The following is a 26,260-nucleotide window of genomic DNA, read 5'->3' on the forward strand; positions in this document are numbered from 1 at the left end:
TTATTTTATTATTTTGATTGTATAATAATTTTTGATCAATTATACAGAATTCTGTACGTAAATCTTACAGCATTTTCTTTAAACATTACAGAAACCTTATTCTGTCACCATTCTGTAAAATTAGCAGTAATATTAAACTGATTGAACTGATTGTGAACTGATTGAAAACGGCTGAAATCATATATGCATTATGAAAGTATATAATACTACTTGGAATAGTTTCAATGAAAGGAATTTGTTTTCAATTTTATTGTATTACCCTTTAAATGTGTGAGGACATAGATTTTTTAATAATTGTAAATATTTCTTTTAGTATCAGTTAAGTTCATTAGATTCTGTGTCAAATGGGCACAAAAACACTACGAAATGTAAAAAATAAAAGTGTTAAAAACAATTAATAGCTAACCGATTAAAATTTTTATCTTTATCGGTAAAAAATGATTTCAAATTATTAAATATCAGCAGAATTTTGAGAAAAATGAGTTGATGTTTTTAGAATTTTTGGAAATATGAACAGAGGAACTTCTATTGTGAAATACTTATTTTTAATTGATTGATGTTTTGCACAAAACTTCAATAGTTTCAATTGGAGAAACTCATCATCTGTCCAAATTTTATGGCAAAATTTTTTAAATGTAAACATAAAAAAATATAAAAATGTAAAATTATTCACCGTGGCGCTGAACAAAGTTTAATTCAAAGGCGCTTGCATATGGGGTTTAATTGTTTATAAGAATTCCCTGGCATTCCCTGGAAGTTTTCTCACCAATTTTAATAGCATTTCCTCAGCCCTTATTTAAAAAAGAGAATTTTTGTTTCTCAGAACTTATGAGATGTAGAATTTACATAAAATATGATAATACGTAAATTCTGATCAAAGTTTTTATTTCCAAATATTTTTAGTTTTTTACGTTCTGCAGGTATGAGAGAGCATGATTCAAAAATTTATTTACAAAATTAATCTTGTCAATATACCCACTAATTTATTTTCTATTCCGAAACATTGCTTAAATTTAGTTTAAATTAGGAAATTAGAAAAAATGTAATCATATTTATCAATTTGAATAACAATATATTTTTATTTCTCAACAAATTTAGTTATACTTTATATTTACTTATTTTTCGAAACTAATGTTCCGGATTGTACATGATTTTAAGCGAATGACTAGAATTGTTTACAATCATAAGCTCGATTTCAGAAGAAATTTTATAATGATACTGTTGATCACACGTTTGGAATATAAAAACTATAAAATGTTATACAAATAAAACAAGAACTTTTTTCACTAAAGGGTCGGGTGTTGATTTTAAATTTTATCTGGAAACTTCTATGGGATGCCAGGAAAAAATAGTAATTAAAAAAATGGCAATGTACACGCGCATTTCCATTAAAGTTGGTTTAGCCCCAAGCTAGTTTTTATTCAATTAAAACGAAGGAGTTTTTGTGAAAAGTATTTTCAACTGTGAGAAATAAGTGTTCCATTAACAACATCAAAAAGTACTTATTTCATATTAAAAATGTTATCTTGATCAAGACTTATTTTGTCTAATAAGTACTGCAGATGTATCATGATTTTAAATCGTTTTTGCGCCTGTATACATTTTTTAAAATTAAATTTCTATCATCTATAAATAATGTATTTAATTGGAATGATTGTTTCGTAGAAAACTAAACTAATTTACATAAACTTGAAATATAGTGAAGAAAAAGGATTATTTACTGCAAAAGACGATACTAAAATATCTCGTTGGTAGACTAATGCCTAACTCGATTTCTATAATTAGCACTATTAATTATTTTTCTCATTATAAACTAAATTGCAGTCTCTTGTTCTATAGTGACTTAAATCTGACTCATATTATAAAGTATAAATCAAATACTAAACTTGCATAAAAATATATGAATATTCCCACGAAATATTTGTTCCGTTATTCAAATGACGTCAAGCATATTGAATATCCTGAAAGTAGTTTTTTTTATCCGTAATTTATGACTTATGTAAGCACATTTTACGTGATTCACGTCGATACTGCTGCACATAAAATTTTCATAAAATTGCGTTATTATATTGAAATTACGTATTCTTCCAGTACTTCAATCACCTGTAAGTTCTTGTGTGACGTGGGTGCTAAAGAAAATGAAAAAATAAATTTGACTGAAGAGAAAAGGCAAGGAGAGAGGTTCAACATTTAAAAAATATTAATATACAAAATAAAGTACTTCGAAGATGATATTCAAATGCATATAATTATGATCATAATACAAAATTCAATTCTAATCATAACTTGAATTTTCTAGACTACATTCCACCTGTCTGTTTCGCAATTAAATGTGCATCAACATTATCATTTGAAACGCATCATTTGTATAATGCACTTTACTACTTTAATAAAAGAAGAACAGTGGCAAAAAAAGCAATGTGTGTCATTTATATAACATATTTTGCCGATCAGTTATGCACGGTGACATTTAAAGTCAGCCACAAAAAAATATATATCGGAAGTCTACCACACAGGCGTCAGAAGAGAGTGGCAAAAAGGACAAGTAGTAGTCTCGACGCGTGTCTCCCCGTCTATATTCCTATATATATACGTATATCTTCTTGAAAGAAATTCCAGTGCATTATTTAGTACTGTGACATTATTTTCTGTTTTATCTTAAACTTTAAAATTTTATATTGAGCAACATTGGGACGAGTGCGAATCCCATTTTGTCTTTGAAGGGAAACATTTATCGTATTGCCTACTCTATTTTACGAGGATCGTTACTACGTTTTATATGCACAACAAAATAGCGAGACGGCTGAACTGTCTCACCTTAATCGCTACTGGAACGCTACTATAAACATTCCAAGTAGCTTTACCTAAATATAAAGATTTCTATGCTATAGAAAGAAATATATTTGAGCAAAAGGTGTAAAAGTCGTGAACTTTGTGCAATTTATCCTTTAATGTCGAGTATGTTATTAAGTTATTAAAGTTTTTAAATGATGCAGCAATATTGGCTAAAGCGCAGAATGTTAACTATTGAGTGCTGCAAAAAATTTTGTACACATACTTTATTATATTCAAGTGGTAATTATTTTTTGTAAATGGAACATTGATTATGAAAGCATACAGCTATAACAGCTTACTTTTAATCTTAAGTTTTAAGAGTAAAATAATTTAAAATCAGTTCACTTTTATTGCACTTTTTCTTCAGTTGTTTATATCTAGACAAATTATAAATATTTATAAGTGTTGTGTTGGAAGAAAATATGTTCAATTTTTTATTGACAAAAAGAGAGGAGCTTGGAAAGTCTGCAATAAATAACTTATAATAGGGCAAAATTCACTGACTTCAAATGCATTGCATAATTGCATATTCCTAAACTTAATTACATTTACTATAGTGTGAACTGGAAAATACGTGTACTACAAAAATTGTACCTTGTCGTGAAAGGTAAACAAGTATCGCACACTCATTCATCATGCAAGTTATGGCAAGTTTAGCGCAGCGTGCAGAGTTTCCAGTTTTTCTGCAAACATTTTTACCTCAAACTTACACTGAAAATGAATGTTACCAGTTTGCATGCATAATTAACTGAAAGCAGTTTTGACATATTGGGAAATCAAATTCGTCCAATTTTTGTTGTCTGCTACACTGTAAATGCTGATTGATTATTATGTAGTTTATCGAGTAAAAGGTGGAGTAACAACTTTCTTCAAAACTTATTTTTAGGAATTGGAAACAGAAATTTAATAACTGGGAATCGGCTTATCTTTATAGAAAGTGCCCTTATGTCATAATTATGTTTGTCAGTTTACTATAGTGAATTTATAATTTATATGCAGCTCAATAGAAAATATAATCATACCATACTTTTTTTAGTTTCTCTCAAAAGTAAACTATCCTTAGTTTCAATTTTAATCACAATGGCACTTTTAAAATCAAAATAAAAGCTAGAAAAGATTGAATCATTTTAATTGAGAACATTAAAAATCAAAGAACTTCTCATGAAAGTTTTATGCTTAAAAAATTGTCAGTTGTTAGCGTTTGAAATTCAACAATTTCTAATTGCGTAAATTCGTATTTAAAGATTTAATTTTTTTACATTGCAAACTTTAACAGCAGCCTCAAGCCAAAAAATTTTCATTGATTAATTTCAAATTTAATTACAGTCTTCACACTCTTTGCTTAATTTCTCCTTTTTCTCTATTTTAACAGAAATCCTCTTGTTCCCTTGTTTTCAATCAGTTTCCCCTTTTTCTCATTCTGTGGCTTAAATGCGAATTGAATTATAATAGAACGAATGAAAAAATCTAAATATTTTTCGTTGAATGTTAATTCTTTTTATTCAAAAATTTGACTATTTTGTTAAAGATTTAATTTTTGTTAAATTTCATCTTTTTACGTCAAGAATTTAACACTTTTGTTCAACATTTGCCTTTTGCAATATAAATTTTATCATTTTGGATTGAAAATTTCTCCTTCATGGAATAAAAGCATCTTTTGGCTGAAAATTTATCTTTTATGGTTAGAAATAAATTATTTTGTTAAAACTTTAACTGTGTTCTAAAAAATTAATTTTTTGCATAAAAATTCAAATGTTTGCTTAAAAAATCATGCATTTCGTTGAAAATTTGACCATTTTCATTGAAGTTTTCGGTTGAAAAATCGACAATTTGGTGGGAAAAATTATTTTATCAAGAACTCAACTTTTTTGTTCAAAATTCCTCTTTTATAGTAGAAAAATCATCTCTTTTGGCCGGAAATTCAACTTTTTTGGTTGAAAAAGAACTTTTTATTAAAAATGAAATTATTTGTTAAAAATTGACTTTTTTATTGATAATTAACTTATTTTATTACAAATTTAACTCTTTTCTAAAAATTGAGTCCTTCTATATGTAAAATTAACTTTTAGCATAAAAGTTCATTTAGTTTGTTAAAAATGTGTCTCTTGATTAAAATTCCAACTATTTGGTTGAAAATGCAACTGTTTGTTTAAACACTATTTTTTTCAATTCAACTATTTGGTTATTTCATCTTCTTGGCTTAAAAAATCAAATATTTGGTTAAAGTTTAATTTTTTGGTGCGAAAATACGTCTCTTTCGCTTAAAAGTTCTAAGCTATTTGGTTGTAAACAAAATTGAACTTTTTTTTTTATCTTAAATATTTGATTCAAAATTAACCTTTTAGGTTTAAAAGTTAATTGTTTTCTATACAATTCGAATTTTTAACTTTAAAACTCAACTCTTTTGTTAAAAATCGTTTCTTTTGGTTAGAAGTTCAACTCTTTTCCTGGTATTGCAATATATTTCAACTTAAAATTTAAGGAATTTAAAGAGTTTTATATTGAATTCAATATTGCATCTATATTAATTTTGATTAAAAAGAATTTACTCCTCTATTTTTGGGAAAATCCACCCAAATTCAAAGTTCTAACAACTCAGAAAAAAATATTTTTAGATCAGAGTCAGATTCTTTTAAGCTGAATGATTATGTTTAAAAAATTGTAACTTTAAAACTTATTTTGATTGCGCAAAAAATATTTTAAAATCAATGAGAATTATGTAGTCTATATTTCTAAACAAATCAACTTATTATTTCAATCATTCAGTGTCTTATACTGCTTCTCATTAGTTTAAAAAATTTGATGGGACATTTTGTAAACTTTTTTCGAAATTCCATGCAACTTACTTTGTAACGTTATGCGAGTAATATAATCAAGGTTAGGTATCATGATAGAGGTAATTAAATGAATTTACTGTTCTATAAATTAATTATTTTTGTACTTTTTCCCATATAAATAATTAATGTAATCATTTCTCTAGTAAAAGTAAATGTTAATTAAAAGGATCTAATTTTTAAAACTTGATAAATAACATAAAGGAGAAATTATGAGTTTTCGAATCATTCTTAATGCTCCAGCAGCTACGTACATTTTAACATTCCGAAATTTACATTTTATTGGCAGACTTACCCTCTTTTATAGCCACAACGGCCAAAGTTTTTATGTCATTTGTAATAGGCTTATGCACTGTTCCGCTAGTAGCTGCATTCCTTGGCCTAAGTAACTTTCTCTATTAGGAAAATGAGAGCGGAAGAAGCAGATTCTGACTTTATTATCAATGGGTGCTCTACTTTTTCGAATTTACTTTTTGAGTTCCTTATTATACCCCATGAAAATAATGCAATCATAAAAGATTGAACAGTGGAATCGTTTATTCTTCGGGAGAAAGTGATCTTTGTTTAATAAACAAAATTAGTGGAGCAGGGTAGCTGTTACTTTAAAATTGAAGCTTAAAAAATATTGAATTGCAAAATCTTTCATTAAAACGCTTAATAATTTACACGCACAACATAGACGCTTTCAACATTTTTTAGTTGAAAATTTGCGTATTAAAGAATGTTAACTGCAAAAAAGTTGTGCTTTAGACTTTCATAAATTAAACATTTCTTCAAAGATTTCTGGTTAAACAATATAAATATTAATGAATTTTATAAATTTTCCAAATTACGTAATTCTACACCATTTTAAGTTAGAAGCATTAAAAAGTAAATGGCTTTAAATTTTGTTTAAAATTGAACACTTTCCAAATCATAAGTTAACTTATTTTTATTTTAAGTTGATTTACACTAATAATTGTTTAATTCTTAATTACACATAAAAAACTTTAAGGCTTTTACCTGCAAATTAAAAGTTTTTCAAATGGAAAAAAATAAAATTGTAATGTTCAATGTTTAAATATAGCAAATTCGAAATTTTAACGATTGAGTGGCATCTGTTTTGAACAATTCAGTTTCAAATTGTTTAGTTTTTAATATTTGATTTTTAATCGCTTATTTTCAGTGAACAGTGAAATATTGGCAAACGTTAAAAGTTGTCATTTAAAGAGATTACAAAATCTCTATTTGAATGGGTTAAAAGTTGAATGTTTTAGACTGAAGCAATATTTGATGGGGTTTTGAATTTAAAAAAGCGTTTAATTATGAATCTAATAAATTAAAGTAATTCAGAAATTAAAAATAATTGATTAAATTTTAATCTGACGTTGACATTTGTTTAACTATCGTATTTTAAAGTTTTTTAAAATTAAAATGCACACTCAAAAATTAAGACCTACAAGGGAAAATTTTGAAAGTAAAATATTTTAGAATTACGCATTGTACATTGGATTAGGTGTACGGAAAATTTTCTTAATACTAGATGTCTTTAGTTTAAAATAAAAATGATCTCGAAGATCAGTATGCAGAAATAAATTTTAAAACTACATGACTGATCAAGATTTCCGTTTCTACTGATATTCCTGTATGTCTGACTACAGTATTCCTGTATATTAATGTTTTTAAGATTGAAATGAGGAACTCAAATCTTGAAAAGCCTTATAATTTACAAATTTATATTTAAATTCCTTGCTAATATTTTCGATAAAAGGTTTCAGATTACCAAAAATAAAAACAATTTTTATTTGTTCACTCCGGTTATTGTCTCGAGTTAAAACTGAACTTTACCAGGTTCAAATTTTATGTAATTTCTTTTTTAAGTTAAATGAATTCTGAGTGCAATGTACATTATTATTTTGTTATTGTTTGATATATAACATCCTGAAGTTTAAAATGTGAATATCTTATCTAGAGGTTCAATTCTAAGATTGGACATTAGGAAATTAACTTAGTTGTTTCCAACTTGAAAATGACATATTCTTAAAACTCGTCCCTACCTAATCATTGAACATTTGAATAAGAATGTCGTTTGATTGAATTTCCTTGAATACTTTTAGATTCTAAATTAAAACTAAAGCGTGTTATGGCATAACCCTATTAATTCCTTTTTGTTAAATATTTTTGTTTAACCTAATTTTTTTCTAAAAGGCCACCGCACATTAGACTTGATAAAAATTAGATTTTTAAATTGCCTAAACAAATGTTTAGTAAACCATTTGTTTAATAACATTTTTTTTATAGATAGTACGTCAATAATTGGGTCGCATCATTCGCATTATTATTTTTTCAATCATTTTATGATCCAAATTTTTAAAGTTCTAAAAAATGGAAGAACTTCTAATGATAAATCCAATTTTATTTTATATTGACTATTTTATAAAATTAGTTTCTCTCTTTTGATCCTTCTATTTGTCTTGTTACATGCTTCTGATGTTCGGTTTAAATATTTTATGTTAATTAAAGTGTAAAAAATCATTTTTAGAAATGAAATGCTTTCATGTCATTCAGTTGATTATGATCGCAGGCAAATTTTTAGTCTGCATTTTCTGAGAAAGAATATACTTTCTCATTAAAACTTTTTTTTAATCATTCGAATTTAAAGAACGTTTTTTGTTCACCTACATGTTTTTTTCTGATAGGCACTTACATGGGCCATAATATCCTTCAATGTAAAGTATTTGCAGCCATCTTCAAATTAAAAATAAAAATTATCCTTGGGATACATGTTAAATTATGATACATTAAAAATCCACTTAATGATATATGTAAATTTTACCTTTCACTTTATTTCTATGCTACATATGCCCATTTAAGAAAATCAAATTCTGTTAAATTTCTAAACAACACAAAAGAGCAAAACTCGTAATTTACGAATAAAGTAAATTACGATTGATCCTATGCATAATTCCACCCATACAACAATCCCAATTAAGAGACTTTATTGCACATTTCGTAAGCAGGGGATGTAAGCAGTTTTTTAATCGAGCGCAGGAAAATAATTTAAATATTGTTTCAAGGCAAACTCCAATAATTCGTAAAGTACACGGTTCCCTTTCGCTCTCTTGACATCTGGCGAGGCAGCTCGAGGCGCTCCTCAGGTTCTTCATACCAGAGGAATGGTACATTTTCGATGAGACTCTTGTCGGAGAAAGCGAATGGGTATATACCGCCAAAATAAATTCGGTTGTGTGGCCGTATTTATGGCAAATGGCTTACAGCATATGGATGATTCTCCATATACAGGACTCTTTTATGACTCGAACATGGAAAAAATTGTTGTTTGAGATTTAAGTGACTGTCTATGAATCTTGGATATAAAGTTTCATGTGACTAGTCCTATAAAATTCCAATTACTTTTTATTAAACAGTGTTTATTTTTCTCCTACTATTTAATGAAAGTCACTGGAAATGTAGAAGGATCTGTCTTAAATTTTATGAGGCTAGTTACATACAATTTTATATTCAAGATTATAAGCCTATATGTCAAAGATTTTTTTAAATAAAATTTAATGAACTTCTTTATTTAATTATAATCAAGTACCTATTCAAGAAAAAACAACGTTACATTATTTCTTTTAGGGACGTATTCAAATATGCGGCACAACTACTTATAAGACAACATTCCTTGGGGGTGATTCTTAAAAATAGTTAACTGTTAAGCCTGAAAAAATAATTTTTTATACGAAGTAGTTGAATATTCAGCAAAAATACTAATTAATTTTGAACTAAACAGCTGCATTTGAAATCAAATAGTTGAACTTTCAAGCAAAAGAGAGGAATTTTTAACATAACAGTTAAATTTTTAACCAAACAGTTGAATTTTTAACCTACAACGATAAATTTTTAACCGAATGGTCGAATGTTCAAACAAAAAAGAATTAACTTTAATATCAAATAGTTGACTTTTTAAGAAATAGTTTAATCTTCAAGCTAAAAATACGAAATTTTCAAAAGGCAGAGTTTTCAGCCAAGAAGGATAAATTTTCTACCAAGAACTTTTCGATAAAAAAAAATAAATTTTCAATTTAGAGGGACAAACTTTATATCGAAAAAGACAAATTCTCAACAAAACAGTTTAAGTTTCGAAAAAGATTACTTTTCAACAAAATAATTCAATTTTCATCAAAATGGCTGAACTATTAACCATATAGTTAAAGTTTTAACCAGAAAAATTCATTTTTAACTAAATATTTGAATTTTCAACAAACAAAATTAATTATCTACGAAACAGTTGCATTTGCAATGAAGTAGTTGAACTTTTAATCAAAAGAGACTAATTTTGAACAAAGCAGTTAAATTTTTAATCAAAAAAGGTAAATTATCAACGAAAAATATAATATTTGATACGCCAACAGAAAAAGATTTTTATTCTAAATAAAAAAGAGTATAATTTAATCAAAAGAAATTCATTTTCAGCAAAAAATGTATCAGTTGTAGAGTTTTCAGTCCAAAAACGCGAATTCTCTACAAATCAGTAGAATCTTCGATATAAAAATATGAATTTTCAATTAAAAAGTTAATTTTCTACCAAATAGTTAAGTTTTCTGCCAAAACAAGAGTATTTTTAATTTAAATAGTTGAATTTTCAGGAAAACGGTTGGATTTTTAAGCCAAAAATATGATTTTTCTACAAAGCAGATGAACTTTTTTGAAAGCTGATGGACCTTCAACTGAAAAAATTCTCAACCAAGTAGTTGAATTTTCAACTAAAAAAGATGAATTCTCAATATGATTATTAGGAGCCCTTTTTCCAAAATTTCAAATGTTTATTTAAAACAAAAATGTGAATACAAAATTGTTTTTACTCAGGGACTGTTAAAAATATAATATAGAGTCAATGTAGATCTACAAAAAAATGTTGTTAAATTATAACTATTCAATCTATAAAAGTTTATATATTGCTTTTGTTCAAATTTATAAGCAATAATATTGCTGGACTTTCTCTACAGAATTTTCTCCTCGAGTGATGTTTAAATACTTTTTTTATGTGATTTAAAAAATCGCAGTAGTGTTATAGTAGAGGTTTCTGTATATTTGAAAAAAGAAAGCTTTTATCTGCATTATATATAAGATTATCGCAGCCAAAGTTGTGAGAACATTTTTTCAATCACCGATTCATCACAGGTTGTGACTAAAAGATGTTCGCATGATTTTAAGTATAGAGAACAAAAAAATCAGAGCTCAACATTTTAAAACAAAAAATGTTTTGCAATTTTATATTGGAAATTTTAATTTCATTTGAAAATTATTTCAATGCGGCAACATAAAACAAATTTCAATAAATATCATCTAACTTCTAGAATCTTTCGGTTAAAGTTATTTGAGGCTCACCGCGAGCTGATGCATTCGTAGATTAAATGTAATTATACAAGAGTCCCTATAAATATTGTCGTTGGTTACGGTATTCGAATCTCCGCTACTTTTCATCAACTTTAGATCATCTTTTAGGTCCTATCTTTTCATAATATCAAGAACAAAGGCCACACTCCTCATTCGTCGTATGGTATCAGATACCGTACCTGATAATAACTTTCCTATTTCACCATAAAAATTAATGAATAGATGATGATTGTTTAGAGCTCGTATGAAAGGAGGTTTTGTCAGAAGGATTTATTGATGTCTTTTGTTTTCAAAGTGTGTATGGAAAAAACGTTTCATTGCGTGAGAAACGTGAATAACTACACTGTGTATAACATGGTTTTAAATTTTTATGTATCTCGATTTTCTGCAGATTGACACCAATGATTTCTCAAATTATAGAACAAAATTTTCATAAATTTAAGAAAACTGAATTTCCATGTCATAAACTGTTAATCTGCTTTAAAGAACACAATGATTTATTTTAGTTAATTTTTATCAATAAATGAAGTAATCTGCTGGTATCGATAGAGACCTTAAATTATTTTATGAAATATCAAGGAGACTTTGCTGGATCCATGGTGTCTTCACATGAAATTGGTTTTCATAATTTACTTACAAAATTCTGTAAGAGAATAGAGTTATTTTTCCGTATAAAAAGTAATTCTGTATCTTCTTTCGATACTGTAACATGCGATACCATGCCCTTCTTTTCGCGTGTGTAAATATTTTACGGCATTGTATTGCTCTACTTACAATCAAACTGCATTAGCATCGAAAATCCAAAACATCACCATGAGCATCGCAATTCCTTTATGTAATATTTAAGGGTGAATAATCCCATGAGTTCTTTCTTGAATACCAAGGAACATAATTTATATAAAAAGAAAGACATTTGAAAAATTAGTTTAAAAAAGTTTCTTTTGCCAAAATTGCTCTGTACACATATGTGGAGAATCAACCATATGGTTGATTTTTCCCGTATAAAAAAAACTAATTTTGTATCGTTTTTGGATACCGTAATATCAGATGCCATTACATTCTTTTCGCAGTTGTAAATATTTTACTGCATTAAACTTTTTTACTTATAATCAGACGACATTAGCATCGAGAATTCAAAACGTCACCATGAACGTGACAAGTCTATCAAGTAACATTTAAGCGTGAATACTTCTAGGAGCCCTTCCTTTAGAGCCAGGGAATGAAAACAGAGAATTTTGAATGACTTTTGCCTATAAAGTTTCGTTTGCCAACAGTTCTCTATTAGTGGAGAATCAACCATATGGTATGTTTGATGCCATGATGAAAAGCGCGACGTTCGTGATCTTATGGTGCACGTAAACTTTTTCTTCTCGAATAAAAAGGAATTTTGTATCGTTCTTAAATACCGTAACATCGGATACCATAGCTTGCTTTTCGCACGTGTAAATATTTTGCTGCATTCTGTTGCTTTACTCATAATCAAAGTACATGAGATCGCAACTGCAAACCCTCAGCATGAGCGTCACAAATCCATTAAGTAACATTCAAGCGTGAATTCTGCTAGTAGCCCTTCCTTTAGAGCCAGGGAATAAAAATAGAAAAATTTGAATTACTTTTTCAAAGAAGTTTCTTTTGCTAGAAATGAATTTGTGGAGAATGAACCGTATGACAAGCTTGATGCCACGGTGGTAAACACAACGTTCAGTGGTTTCTTATTGAAACCTTTTTGTTCACGTAAAAAAAGGATTTTTAAAATCATTTTTAGATACCGTTTCATCGGATACCAAAACCTTCTTTTCGTAAGTGTAAATATTATGCTGCTTTCTGTTACTTTACTCAAAATCAAATTACATGAGATCGCAAATGCAAAACTTCAGCATGAGCGTCACAAATCCATTAAGTAGCTTTTAAGCTGAATACTTCTAGGACCCCTTCCTTTAGAGCCAGCCCATAAAAACAGATCAATGTTAATTACTTTTTAAAAAAAGTTTCTCCTGTTAAAACTGCTCTATTAGTGGAAAATTGCGTGATGTCCCAATAAGAGGCGCTACGCTCGCGATTTCTTGGTGTACATCTACTTTTTGTTCCCGTATAAATAGAAATTTGGTATGTCGTTTTTATTTGCCGTAACATCAAATACAATAACCTAATTTTCGAACGTGTGAATATTTTGCTGCATTCTGTTACTTTACTCACAATCGCAGTACAATAGAATCGACAATCCAAAACATCATCATGAGCGTCACAGGTCCTAAAAGTATTATTTAAACGTGAATACTTCTAGGAGGCATTCCTTTAAAGCCACGAAATTAAAAAAGAGCATTTTAAACGACTTTTTTAAAAAAAAAAGTATCACTTGCCAAAACTGCCCTATTAGTGGAAAATCGCCCATATGGCAAGGGTGATGTCACGATAAGAGGCACGACGCCCGAGATCTCTTGGTGCACGGCATATTTTAAGGTAGCCACCTAAAACGCTGACTTTCACTTCTAATAAAATGCGAAGGCCTGGCTCGACTGGCAGGCAAGAGTCAGGCTTCTCGCTTGCTAACCTGATCGTGCCAGCCAGCTAGACCGTAAGTACCATCAAGACTCTACGAGTACGTAAGTACATGTCCGTACATACAGTTTGTACAGACTGTACTCTCGGCATCAAAAGTTCGCGCCAGGCGCGTAACTTATGGTCCATTTTAGATTCAAGAGAACTTTTGTCGTAGGGGGTACAAAGTACACGCCGGGGCGGCGTACACTCAACCGCACAAATCACGTTGTATAGTTGTATTTCAGCCGCAGCGTATCCTCACGCAGGGCGCCGCGCCGTGCGGTCACTGGCTCTTAGGCTCTCGAAATGCGCGAATTGTTTGTATATTTATGAAGGAGGATCGGTAACACGAAACGGCGAAGAGAGACTTTGTCTTTTCGAGAACTGGAATGGGGAAAGGAATTTTCAGACTATTCCAGGAGAAATGGCACTTTTGCATATTACAGGAGCACACACTTTTTAAATTTACATTTGCTTTCAATTGAGATTTTGCTCGACTCTGGAGGGAAAATTTAGTTCAGCTGTAATAAGGAAAGGACAGCTTAGAATTTGAGAATCAAATTATTCACGAAGATTGAAAGTTGTGACCTTGTTTGTTTTATAACAGAAATCCTATCTTGGAATTGCGTCAACTTGGAAATACCGAAAATTAATTAACCCAAGGTCGACACTTGGAAATACATAAATTGTCTGATATTCCTTGAAATTTTTATCATCTTTTAGTTGTACCGTTTGCTTGAACATGGTTATTTCACGCAAATGCATCAACTATATAGAGCAAAATGGTTAAAAAAAAGCTTTTCTTGAAAAAAGAAAACGCATCTTGATTTTTGAAAATATAAGTCAAAAAATGAAGATTGACTACTGGAAGAACTCGATCGGATGATTTTAAGAGCTTCTTCAAATATGCCGTGTTGAATGATTTTTTTTATTCGTAGCAACAAATGAATAAAAAAGTATTGGTACAATCATTAAGGATACCTATTAGAGGTGTAAGAAAAGAAAAAATGTCTTGTGTGAAGAAACACAGCCCTTAGCGCTAAGAAAAGATTTTTTTGTTTATAAAAAAATACATGCATTAGAACTTAAATATATAGTTTTAGAAAATTTATAATTTTTTTGTGTCCATTAAGAGGCGGCGAAAAATGTCGATTTTTAGTCGAAATATAAATAATTTACGATTTTTTGGAGTAATTTTCTTTTCATGTAGAAAATTTTAATAATTTTCTGGTACATCAGGAATAGAGGACCCTCATGCCATTTGAAAATCTCCAACTATTACAACAACAAAACCAATAATTTTCAACTTCCTGTAGACGTGAGAAACTGAAATAATTTTTTATTTTAAATCTTTTCGTGTAACTCCAATAGATGTTTTTAATGACGAGCTCAATTATTTTTTCTTCATTTTTTGCTTATAGGAATAAAAATATTTATTTAAATATGATGATGATTTTTCGACTTTTTTGTAGTTTATAACTTAAACATTTTTGTGGTAGAATTAACAGTCATCCGATGGAGTACTTCGAGGGGTAAAACTTCTTTATTTGACTTATAATTTGAAAAAATCAAACAGTATAAATCGGTCAGTTTTTTTAAACTGCAAACAAATTGGCTATTTCTAAACCAAACGTTACAGTCGAATGTTTATTATAGTGCAATTAAATTCTCTTTATATGTTGCTTGATATATTTTTTTATTTGTTTCAGGTAAGTTGTAATACACATAGTGGCGAAACAATGAACTAACAAGATTGCGGTAAGAAAACACAATTTACTCTAGTTTTGCGATTCAGCTTTTTTTATTAATGCATAATCTTAGCATAACTTAATAATATCTATTGTTATTTGCATAAAAGAAGATTAAAATATCAGAATTGTAATTTGTTTTTAATTAAACTTTTGTTGTAGGGAAAATGTTATCGGCCAAGTACAGACTGACTATTTAAAAGTTAGATTACCCTTGTTTGGTTCATTAAAATCCAAACTAGCAATCCTTTGTAATTGAATAAATGTAAATTACTGGGTAATAAAATGGGAAAACACTGAACCAAATAAACTACATAAGCAAAAACTAGAACTTGATAATTGTTAGATTTTCAAAATCTAAACGTAAATATAAAAAGAGTTTCAACCAAAATCTAAACTGTCTTAACATTCCCTGATTATTCAAACAAGGAAAGTGACATTTACTAACAAAAAAGCCACCGTTTTTTTATTGCACTATCAGGGTTTAAAATCAATTATAAGTTAATGTGATCAAATATCCCAGCAGAGAAAGTCGCTGACATTATTTCAGGGTTTTTTTAACATGTTATAAATCTTTAAACAAGGAAAGCGACATTTCATAACAGACAAATTCATAAGATATTTTTTTTAATATACTATCGATATCGGAAGTCAGTTTGTAATAAACATGTTAAACAAGTCCTAGCAGGTTAAGTCTTTAAAATTATGTTACAGGTTGTTTAACATCCCCTAAACATTGAAACAAGAAAATTTACATTTCCAAAAAACCAAAACCACAGGAGTTTTTTATTTTACTATTAAGATTGGAAATCAGTGCGCAATAAATGTGACGAACGTAGGGGAGAATGGGGATCAGTTGGCCGCGGATCTAAGCTAAAACTTTCAGATTCTCCATCACTTAACTTTTTTTTCTAATAATTAATAAACAGGACACCATAGCTCAAAATCATGGGTAACATTTCGGAACCAATTAAATTTTCGATCCATCCACACTCAACACGTCTTCAAATACAAATTTAAAAAAAGTATCGGCTTAACCACCCTATCAGGAAAAGGTGTTGACATTATGTGAAGGGTTGGTTTAACAACCTTCTAAATATTCAAACTAAGAAACCAAATCGCAAAAGATTTTCATTATTAAACTTTTGGGGAGTGAAATAAATTTAAAAATACAACCTAAAAAATACCTCCTAAATAAAGATAAAGATAACATAAAGATAAAGATAACTTTCTCCAATTGTCGTGAAGTCTAAGGCTCGTATAGGAAGTGATAGCTTTCGACAGTCTAAAACAGCGGCTATGTGTAAATTTAAAAATCATCCCAAAATTCTAAATGGCGGCGATTACAAGTTTCACAAAGATGGGGAATTTTTGCATTTTTCGAATAAATTAATTAAAACTTAGTTGAAACAAATTTTTTAAATTAAAAAAGAGTGATGTAAACAAAACAAAATTTTAATTAAATTTGGCCAAGAGTGGTTAGTAAATCAATTATATCAGTAGGAATGAGCTAGTGATGCATAAGTGATAGCGGAGCAATAGCATGTTTTTGGAGACACGATTTTTTGTTATTATTTCTATTTCATTTCCTTACTTTATTTTCGTTAATAAACTTAATTCTATCACGAAATATACCAACTTCGACGAAAGATTTAAAAACAATGTTTTTGGTTATTGCGTTGGCAGCTTTTTATTTTTCAGAATTGTGGTAATTATGCATGCCTTGTTTATTCCTGCTGATACCATTGATTTATTAGCCAATTTTGACAATATTTTGTTAAAAATGACAAAAAATGCGATTTTCACGAAATTATATCTGTCAATATTTTATAATTTTACCAAATTTTGTGCTATACATATCACTATTCTTTTTCTCAAGTGTGAAGCTAGCTGCCTGAACGAAGCGAGGGCAGATATCACACGAGCGAAATTGTTGCCTCACCCCGACTTGCGCATACACTTTTTCATAAAAAATGTATCGAAAATTTGACTTCAGATGCATGAAACTTCTTTGCGTCTCATCAAAGTTCTTATTATTTATAAATATGTAGATGGTCACAGATATGGTTTAGAATGACACGATTCTCGAAACGAGGTTCGATTAGAGGGAGAATGGCTGCAGACAACTGCAGATAAAGTAGAATGTATATACTTTCGATACCGGTTACGGCGTAAAGTTACTTCGCAGTCGCCTGTTTCTACTTTCTAGTCTAGAGTTAAAAACACGACTTTCGACCCGCTACGGGAGCATCGAAAGTCAAATTGTCGATACATGTGTTATAAAAAGGTCTTTTTCAAACAGGTTTCAAGTAATTTTCTCGGAAGATTATAAAAAATCCCATTTTTGCTAAAATCGTGATTGCCGCCATTTTGAATTTTCGATTAATTTTAAATCTTACATATGACCGTATTTTTTAGGCTAAAGCTATCACTCACAAGGTGGATATTAGATTTTATTAAAATTTGAAAAAGTAAATATTATATATTATTATATATAAATATTATATAAAAAGCAAATATTAGTAAATATTATCCGATTGAGATCAAAATTACAGGGAATCTTTTTCTCATCTCGCGAAATCAGAGCGTGGGAGTCTAACACTTTAAATGCTTTATAAAATAACGACCACCCCAATTTTCAGACCTTCAGGGAATGGTAAAACCACCACAAACCTCCTGTTTACATAAAATAGTGGATCTTCCACGTTTATGTATACAAAACAAATGTTCCAATGGGTCTGATCTATGTGAGGCATTTAGCTATAACTAACAACAAATTTTTGAGCAAAAATTACAAAAAAATGTATAAATACACTTTTCACAAAAAGCCATTTACCGTACATTTTGTGGGGGGTCCTTTATAAGATCTTGTTGTAAGAATTCAAGGCTTAAATCTCAACTATCTAGATGTCCCATTAGATTGTAGAAACTATTTTTCTTCGTGCAGTACAGCAATTGTAATGGCCAAGCAGCACAATCTATTTACCAATCTTGATTACCAAGTATCAAAAATAGTAATTGCGCAGGTTACAAGGTACCTACTGGATAGGTAACTACTGCGGTTCAAAGTACTTACATAGTCGCTGTTAAGTAAGGATACATGACGTCGTAAATCTTCATTAAATCGAAAATTAGCGCATTTAATTCCGTCGAAAAAGTTGGAATCTGGGAGCTAAAATATGTTATGTCTCGCCCTGTATACATGCGTGAAGTATGTGCTGCTGACAAGAGGTTCACGCTTACAAGTTCATGACATCAATTGACACGACGTGTAAACATATACACAAGGATACAGTTGACGTGATAATCACGATCGTTGTCAGATAAGTAAAGATCGATTAATCCAAACTTAACCTAACAGTTTTTTATTTTCCTTCGTACAGGAGAAGATAGATGTACTCTTTTTGGTAATCGCCTGAATTATATCTATGATAGCATTTCCGATCGAAACATCCATTTACTTAATTTATTCTATTACAGTATGACCCGTCCATGAACTACAAGACCAAAATCTAAACTGAGAACAGACGTATCTTGAATAAAAAGAAAATTGCTTGATTTAAAGAAATGATCGTACTAAATATTTCCTAGGAAATGTTCTTTAATATAAAGAAATGGTTTCGTCTAGGTCAAAAGTATGATATTATTTTTGCAAATTAATATTTATTTTAGTTAATGGGCTTTAAATTTTACCAAATATTTATTTGAAACAATAAAATGGGGTTTTAATATGAGTATATATTTGTGTGATCCTAAGATGCGATATATCATTAAAAATAAGCATGGAACAAAGTTGAAAAAATATTAATTGACTCAAAGAACCAAGTCCTTGATTTAATATGAGAAAAGAACAACGTAATTTGCCCAAACGAACGCATCTTAAACCGAAACGAATATTACGTTTAACTACAAAAATAACACCATTGTTTAAAAAATTTGAATAGCTGAAATACAACAATTTTAATCTAGCATGTATTTAGAAGCTAATAGAATAATAATAATGATTATGAATTAATATTATTTTAATAGTAATATTAATTTTTGCGACGTATACTCGTTCGAAAAACACAGCGTTAAAAAAAAATGTGTGTCAAGTTTTTATAATTTGCAGGTTATCTTTGAATGATTGTAAGAAATCAACATAACTTTCATTGGTCAAACTGTAAAATACGAGATCCTCTACTCAGAACAATAGGGATTCAATTTTATTTCAGGTAATTTTATTACACTTATTTTTAACTTCAGTCATGGTAATCAATACAATGTTTGGCCACCTAATTTTCATATCCTTTTATGAAAGAATGTTTACAAATAAAACTATTAATAAAATACAAGCCATATTAGTGCAGTTTAGTATGCTCAAATGCCAGAGTGAATAAAACCGGTGATGCTGAAGAAATAAGGAATTTAAACAAGGTGTTGAGGCTAGGAGTGCCCGCTTGTTGAAAACAATGTTTTTTCATAGTTACGATAGATTCAACTAGAAACTTTTGGATTTCAAGTGAATTTGGTGACTAAAGATACACGAATGTTGTGTTTAAATGATATTTGTGTATCGATAAATAGGTGGCCAATAATTTGCAATGTGAATAAAGCGGAATCATAATGATTGTCCACAAAATCTAAAGAGCTAATGACTAATGTCTTTACAAAAATGCACTCGAAATTGTTCAAAATTTGCATCGACTATTACTTTAGTTAGATCAATTATTTGTTCACCTCATGATAAAAATAATTTACAGAAGGCATGTATGTATGTCTAATCATTCAATCATTAGCCTATGCTAATAACTAAGTTGCCGTGGTTTATCATTGTGTATTTTTACAATATTGTTAATTTCTTTTGATATAAAGTATCTACTGAATCTTTTGTTAATTTATTATCCATCTGTGTCTTTTAGAATTCCGTTCGACGCTAATTACTCTATATTCGTTCTCTTGATCAATGTAAAACTTGAAAATAAATTTAATTGATTTCAATATTGATATTGCTGCAAGATGAGCCAATTGCGGTTGAATATTGTTTCAGTAGATTTTGACGGCATTTCTTGATTCAAAATGAAACTTTATTCTTTTCCCTGTATTTTGACCATAGAATTAAACATAAAAATAGCTAATCATTCTGAAAATAGTCTTCTATTGCCTTAAAATTGCAAAAATTTTAATATTTCAAACTTATTCAAATTTGAAGGCTTCGTGTTTGTAATCTGAATTTAAAATTGCTAAATCCTAAATGTATTACTTTCTTAACTATTGAATGTAAAATTGAATAATAACCAGTTTTATCCCTTTATAAGAAAATCGTAACTAAACTGCTTTGTACACTATAAATACATTATTAATTGTAAAATCTGTTATAGGTGGTATAAGTGATGGTAGCATATGGTAGCTCGTGCGATGTAGATAATAGCCTTTACCATCTATAGAGTAGCATTTCCAATAATTCATATCGTATAACTCCCCCCATACCTATAATTTCTCTCAGGCTTCAGAATAATAAGCCGAACGATAATTTGTATGGAAAATATCGCTCGTGCTCATGACAAGGGGCGAAAAATCCTGGAGAATTAATTAATGAACTGCGGGTGGAGCTCAGTAGGAGGATTTCGATTTTTTACAGGTGTCGCCTCGTAATTGCAGACTTGGTGGCGTTGTAAGTCTTCGAAGCATTCTGGTAAAGAGAGACATTATTATGGCGGTATTTGACCTTTCTCGTAGCAACATTACCGCCATCTTTCTCTTTCCTTCTCTTGCTGTCCTTGAAGTCCACCCTGAACCTCTCGAACTCCTCCCTCTTGGAGCTCAGCAGCTCCGGTCCGGCATTGTTTGAGAGTAGCTTACGGTAGCCGATTGCAAACGTCAGTTAAGCATCCGTACATACATTACCCACTTTCGATTTTTTTCGACGAAAACTCAGTAATTAGGAGCGCCTCTGAACGCTGAGGGACGATGCCATAAATACCAGCAGGACAAAGTCCTCGAAGTAACCATTTTGCATTTTGCACAAAAGAAACTTGCCGCTCTTAAGACTAGTAAAGAATTTAAAGTGCATTTGGTTATAATGCAAAGAGGCGATAACAATTACTATAAATTTCCTCATCCATTCATGAGATTATACTATATGGCATGGCACAGTAACCAAATTTTTTCAAGAGCGCATTATCATTTTTTCGTTAGAAGTTGTAGCTTTCATCATGACTTAATTTGTTTATTCATATGACCTTGCAGCCAGTATCCATCTGACATTTCAAAGGATGCTTGTAATGGAGATTACATGCACGCATCTTTTACAAGAGTGTCCATGTTTCTTTATTTTTTGTCCCATTACTGTTCCTTTCGCCGACAATGCGCGAGCCTTAAAAATACAATGATACCTCTCTTGATAATAAGGTCCAGGCTTTTAAATGCAAAAAGATGCAAATATATCAAATAAATGGGTACAAGTAATTAGTGATTGTTTTAGAATACTAGTTTTATTAATAACTATTCCACATTGTCTATTTTAAATGCATCATTTAGTTCTAAAATTGAAGTGTGTACTTCTAAAATAACAGTCAATCTAATTTTAATTAGAAAAGCAAAACACCTTTTTAGAGGAACAATTTACAACCGATTGAGTACATTATTATTTTGTGTTTAGGTGGATTGATACTTTTTATTAGTGATTGTGTTGATAAATGGATAAGGCTAGATGTGTATTATACAATCTGATGGAAATGAAAATAGAGTTAGCATTTAGTTCTCCCCGGTGTTACATATAAATAAAGACAGTATATAACACACTAACACAGCATTTTTTATGATATTATCTCCAGTTTGTTAATATTTGTCAAAATCCTATAATGACCGTCGAATTACCAAAAAATTAAATATTTAATTATAATTCATTCATCTAGTATGAATTGTTTCAAATTTTTAAATAATTAAGTACATTTAAATACTAAATTTTAGCTTAAACAAATTTTAAAACGTATGCTTTTTAAAGAAAACTCAATTTCTTCCAAAAGAGTAAACTATAAATTAGTGACAATAATTTATAATTTATGTATTATTTTTTTATTTTGTATCTTCTTATTTTTTATTTACTATTTACTATTTGTTATTCTTAATCGGCCACATTTGGTCCGAAATTGCACCAATTGCGAGTTGCAGCAATTTCCCACATGGCCTTCCCGTATAATCTGAATAGTAATCGTATTTTATGATTCGCCGATCAATTATCAAACGAAATTATATATAAAATCATGAAACAATAATATAATTTAACACTGTTATGTAAAAGCAGTTATCCATTTATACATTTATTTTTAAATATTTATATTGTAAGAAATTTGAAATCTCCAAACTACGAAGATCTTAATTTATTTGCCAGAAAAAATTTATGGGTACAAACCAAAATCATATAGCGTTGCGTAACTTTGGTGATCGAACAATACAAGTAAAAAGTATTCTAGCTTTGAAATGAAAATCTTTAGTAAAAAATCTGAGATTTAGAAAATTATAAATTATTTAATAACTAGTGCTTTTTATTTATTATGCTAATTTTATTCTTCAAACTAAAATAATACGTTTACGTAAATAATAACTCCATAAATATTATTGATTTAAAATTTTTATTTTTATATTAAAAAACATCATCTATAAAACAGTTACTGCAGTTTCACCGATTGAAATGCTAAATTTCAAAATTATTTTAAAATATTTAGAGTTAGAATCTTTAGGAATCATTCAAAAAATGCAAACGAATTCTTTAACATGACAATCATAAGATACAAATTATGAATTGTGTTTTTTTTTAATTTTTGAAGTTATTTTTTTCTAGTTATGTTCAAAAATATTAGTGTTACTGAGTGGCAACAAAAACTTCAGGGACAAACATTTAAACATAATAAAACACCTCCAGAAGTAAAATATTTATCTCTATGCATAATTTTTAGATTCATCAACTTAATACAAATGATTCGTATAAGCATGAATCATTCACTAAATTCCTTCTTCATTAATTTCTCGGTTTTTGTATTCGAAATTGTATTTGGGATCATGTCACCGAGTAGAAACTCGAGCTATATTTAGATTTTTTATTTATAAATAGAAGCAAAACAAAAATCTTGAACCTTTGCTGAAAACTAATAGGATATAAAATACTTTATCTTTGTATTATTTTTTTAAATCTATTAAACCATAGAAATGGATAAAACGGCCGGGTATAGTTACATTTACAGTGAAGAAAATAAAAATTCAACCCAAAAAAAACTATTTTTTTAGCAAAATGAATTATCAACGGATTGATCAATCTTCAACGACGAAAATTAATTTGCAAAAAAGTTGTTTAACATTTAACCAAAGAGTTTAATTTTCCTCCATGAAATCGATTTTTTAACCAAGAAGCTGATTTTTTTGCATAAAAGTGGATTTATTAACAAAATATGTGAATCTTTAACAAATTACTTGGATTTTTAACAAAAAAAATATGAAATTTCAGCCAAATATTTAAATTTTCAACTAAAAAGATAAATTTTGAACCCAAAATGGAATAGTTAAATATCCAGTCGATAATCGATTTAACTAAAAATGAACTGAATTTACTACAATTGTTAAATTTCCAACCATAGGGATGCATTTTCAACCAAAATAATACATTATTGAGCGAAGACTTTTAAACAAATTAGTTGCATTTCCAACCAAATTATTAAATTTTGAACCAAATAATAGAATTTTTAACTAAACGAGATGAATTTCAAAACAATAATATAAAGGTGGATTTTTCAACAACATCAAAACTTTTGATTAACAATTTTCGGATTTTCTCTTTGGGCCCTATTAATTCAATTCAAATTTAAGAAAAAAATGAGAAAAGGGGGAAATTGCTCTAAAACTAAAAAAAAAAGAATTCTTAAAAAAAAGGGCAAAGAGTTTATGGACGGTCCCTATTCTGTAAAGTTAGTCAGCTGTGTAAGTCATATATAAAATTATATCATTGTTCTCAAATGAAAGAACGTCTACACTGTAAAAAGGTTGTGGAATTTTAGAACTCTAAACGTATGTAAAAAGTGGACTCACGCGCAGCGGCGTGAAATTAGTATAGAAATGTCTAAAATTGTACAAAAGTTTAAAATTCTCAACTGAAATAAAATTTAATATGTGACGTTAAATAAAACAACGGAAAGTGGAAAATTTCTCCAAAATATCAATCTAGCCTCAAATACTTAAATCATTAAGATCATATTAAGAATATATTTATAATTACGTAAGCTTACATGGCATAAAATTTATCATTTAAAATTAATCACTCGCACTTATGCTTTCGCCGAAAATGAGCTATAAAGTTGGCAAACTAAAATGTACGTTCGCTCATAACACGCGAACAAACGAGCAAAAAAAAGCTCTATCGCGAAGATTACACAAATGTGGAATATTATACGGACGAATCTAAAATCACTATAAAAAGGAAAAATTTTCGTTAGAAAATAGCAATTTATGCGCAGTCGGTAATTTTACCAGTCTGGGGAATTTTACTATGTACAGCGCGAGTCCTTTTTTTACACACTCTGAACGCAGTGATTTTCAACACCTCGTATGAATTCATGCAAAGTTATAGAATTAAACCTGTAAGAGACGTCATTCTACACAACATGCGGAAATTTGCTTTCTAACCTGTATTTTTAATTCATCTAAAGTGACATTTTATATGTGTAAATTTACAATTTAAAGTGCAATTTTCAAACGAATTTTTTACAGTGTAGAGAATTTCATGAAAAGTATTCTCATACTAGTATAGTATGAAACACTCAGAGAAAAAATAGTCTTGAACAGCATAGTTCTCTTGCCTCTTTTGTTTAGAACAAACTGAACATCTTCTTTATAAAAACAGAATTATTTGGCTTCAAGATTAGGTGAAGTTGGTCACAAATGGGTAATGTTTGCTGCCAAAAATTCTTTTTGAGACAAATGAAAATCCTCACAACCTCAAATTTAAGAAGAAAATTTATTTGTATCCATACGAGTCCTTTTGACACAAGCGGACATTTCCCTGAGTGAATAGTTTCAAAAGCTCAATATTCATTTATATTTCATATTTGAAAATAGGAGGGGCGTCAGCTTCAGTGTCACATCAAATTTCGAGGGGAGGTTGACCGAAATGTTACAAATTGTCACAAGAGGGAGGTATGATTCAAAAATCTCTCAAAATACCATCTCGTTTTATGTGGACGCTCCCGTAGACGTTATTCGGATTCTTTCAAAATCTTATTAGCTAAACTTTCCATCAATTCCGCACGTTAAATTTTGCAGAGCCATTTGAAATTGAAATGTTCTCGATTTTATTCCAGATTACGTTTATTACATATACTTTTTCAGATTGAAGAGGTTTACGTAATTGTTCCATAAAAAGTGAGTACTACCAGATTACGTTAACCAGCGATAATCGGGACTCTGTTGCGTAGAGGAATGCGGAGCTTTTATCGCGTTTTTTACTTCCTTTTTTCAAATGTTTCGAAACTAAACGCAGTGCCGCGTCGAAAGGAGTACAGTTCATCCAATTATGATTCGAGGTAGTGAACAATAGCCGTAAGGCTTATGCAGCGTGACAACGTGGAAATTAGCGTACAGTAACGTGGTCGAATTTTGTACAGCCCACAGGAACAGTTCAATGGCTTCTTCATGTTAACAAGCATCCCAATGTCGATTCAAGGCAACTTCAAAGAATCTCTTATAATCCTTTACATTGCAGTTTTTCTTTCTTTTTCTTTTCAAAGGAACCCCTCGTTATGATAATTCGCCTTCTCCTAAATTGAACCAGTGAAATCCCGCTGGTTGAAAGAGCCAGAAGTATATCAATGACAATCAGTGAAATTCCAAGGGTTTAGTCAGTGGCGTTCCTTCATTGGCTTAATCAGTAAGGTCCACTGGTTACTCGGTACCAGT

At 29.5% G+C, this 26,260-nt stretch overlaps 1 protein-coding gene across 6 annotated transcripts in view; it reads left to right on the forward strand.

Annotated features, from left to right (window-relative positions):
- The window catches only part of LOC117167037, a 196,575-nt gene that overhangs the window by 115,404 nt on the left and 54,911 nt on the right, over window positions 1-26,260 (forward strand). Inside the window, exons 1-2 of one of the 6 annotated variants that reach the window (XM_033351602.1) lie at window positions 25,325-25,501; window positions 25,694-25,726. The exons of 3 other annotated variants lie outside the window; for them this stretch is intronic. The gene's annotated coding sequence lies outside the window, so the exon portion shown is untranslated. Of the gene's footprint in view, window positions 1-19,448; window positions 19,552-25,324; window positions 25,502-25,693; window positions 25,727-26,260 lie in introns of those variants that run through there. 2 more of the 6 variants (XM_033351600.1, XM_033351599.1) reach the window with 2 other exon arrangements.

Source organism: Belonocnema kinseyi, chromosome 2, assembly GCF_010883055.1.
Source record: "Belonocnema kinseyi isolate 2016_QV_RU_SX_M_011 chromosome 2, B_treatae_v1, whole genome shotgun sequence".
Taxonomy (NCBI): Eukaryota; Metazoa; Arthropoda; class Insecta; order Hymenoptera; family Cynipidae; genus Belonocnema; species Belonocnema kinseyi.